We start from the raw sequence: 2,500 nt of genomic DNA on the forward strand, positions 1-2,500 counted from the left end.
CGGGTCGCACAGAAATCCCTGGGAATGGGAAAACGGGTCATTTTCGTGTTGCCACATTGCGTACGAACCGCATGAAACTTCCAGAGGCATTTGCAGCAGGAATGCATGTGCACTCAAAAACTTCTATATGTTTCACGGATAGACCCCGTGAAACGCTAGAAATTGGCGGGGATGTGTCTCTTGTGGCTCACGGGGCTGTTAGGGTGGCACAGAACTCCCTCGGAATGGGAAAAGGGGTCATTTTCGTGTTGCCACATTGCATAGGAACGCCATGAAACTTCCAGAGGCATTTGCAGCAGAAAGGCACGTGCACTCAAAAATTTTAATATTTTTCACGCATAGACCCCGTCAAACGCTAGAAGTTGGCGGGGATGTCTCTCTTGTGGCTCACGGGGCTGTTAGGGTCGCACAGAAATGCCTCGGAATGGGAAAACGGGTCATTTTTGTGTGGCCACATTGCATAGGAACGGCATGAAACTTCCAGAGGCATTTGCAGCAGGAATGCATGTGCACTCAAAAACGTCTATATTTTTCACGGATAGACCCCGTGAAACGCTATAAATTGGCGGGGATGTCTCTCTTGTGGCTCACGGGCGCTGTTAGTTAGGGTCGCACAGAAATCCCTCGGAATGGGAAAAGGGGTCATTTTCGTGTTGCCACATTGCGTACGAACGGCATGAAACTTCCAGAGGCATCTGCAGCAGAAATGCATGTGCACTCAAAAACGTCTATATTTTTCACGGATAGACCCCGTGAAACGCTAGAAATTGGCGGGGATGTGTCTCTTGTGGCTCACGGGGCTGTTAGGGTCGCACAGAAATCCCTCGGAATGGGAAAACGGGTCATTTTCGTGTTGCCACAATTGGCATACGAACGGCATGAAACTTCCAGAGGCATTTGCAGCAGAAATGCATGTGCACTCAAAAACGTGAATATTTTTTCACGGATAGACCCCGTCAAACGCTCGAATTTGGCGGGGATGTTTCTCTTGTGGGTCACGGGGCTGTTCGGCTCGCACAGAACTCCCTTGGTCCACCTGATTCGTGCATACAGGCAGCAACTAAAACTCTGTAAACCTGCTGTGAGGACATCTAAACAGTGGACCAGTGAGGCTGTGGAAGATTTGCGGGCGTGCTTAGACTGTACTGACTGGGATATGTTCACGACTGCTACCAATAGTCTGGATGAACTCACAGAGGCTGTGTACATCAGCTTCTGTGAGGACTGCTGTATCCCAACACGTACCAGGGTGAACTTTAACAACAACAAGCCCTGGTTCTCAGCAAAGCTCAAAAGGTTGAGGTTGGAGAAGGAGGAAGCGTTTAGGAGTGGGGATAGAGACAGATTCAAGGAGTCGAAGAACAGGTTTAGCAAAGCGGTGAGAGAGGCTAAACGACTGTACTCAGAGACACTAAAACACCAGTTCTCTACTAACGACGCTGCTTCTGTCTGCCAAAGGGCTCAGGCACATCACCAACTACAAACCCAGAGCGCCCCACACCACTAACGACTCCCGCCTAGCCAACGACCTGAACGAGTTCTACCGTAGATTTGAAAGACAATTGGACTGTCCTGAACCACCCCTTCCCACCCAAGAGGCCCCATCCCCCACCCATACTACAGAAACGACTCTCTCCTTTCAGGAGGGAGAAGTTAATGGGCTTTTCAAGAGGCAGAATCCACGCAAAGCAGCCGGGCCGGACTCTGTCTCTCCAGCCACCCTCAGGCACTGCGCTGGCCAGCTGTCTCCGGTGTTCACCAACATCTTTAACACCTCCCTGGAGACATGCCATGTACCAGCCTGTCTCAAGTCCTCCACCATCATCGCTGTGCCCAAAAAGCTAAGGCCAACAGGACTAAATGATTACAGACCGGTCGCCCTTACATCTGTGGTAATGAAGTCTTTTGAGCGCCTGCTCCTGGCACACCTCAAAGCCATCACAGACCCTCTCCTGGACCCCCTTCAGTTTGCCTACAGAGCCAACAGGTCTGTGGACGACGCAGTTAACATGGCCCTCCACTTCACCCTACAGCATGTGGACGCCCCAGCATCCTACGCCAGGATCCTGTTTGTGGACTTCAGCTCTGCCTTCAACACCATCATCCCTGCCCTGCTTCAGGACAAGCTCTTCCAGCTGAACGTGCCCTACTCCATCTGCAGGTGGATCACAGACTTCCTCTCTGACAGGAAGCAGTGCGTTAAGCCGGGAACAGAAGTCTCTGACTCCAGGTCCATCAGCACGGGAACTCCTCAGGGCTGCGTCCTTTGCCCACTGCTCTTCTCCCTGTATACCAACAGCTGCGCCTCCAATCATCTGTCCGTCAAACTCTTGAAGTTTGTCGGACGACACCACCCTCATTGGGCTGATCTCTGGTGGGGATGAGTCTGACTATAGGTGGGAAGCTGACAACCTGGTGACCTGGTGTAGCCAGAACAACTTAGAGCTAAATGCTCTAAGGACAGTTGAGATGGTTGTGGACTTCAGGAAGAATACAGCCC

Source organism: Petromyzon marinus, unplaced genomic scaffold (genome assembly GCF_048934315.1).
Source record: "Petromyzon marinus isolate PM22_M1 ecotype Great Lakes invasive population unplaced genomic scaffold, UKy_Petmar_22M1.pri1.0 PM_G_Scaffold_166, whole genome shotgun sequence".
Classification (NCBI taxonomy): Eukaryota; Metazoa; Chordata; class Hyperoartia; order Petromyzontiformes; family Petromyzontidae; genus Petromyzon; species Petromyzon marinus.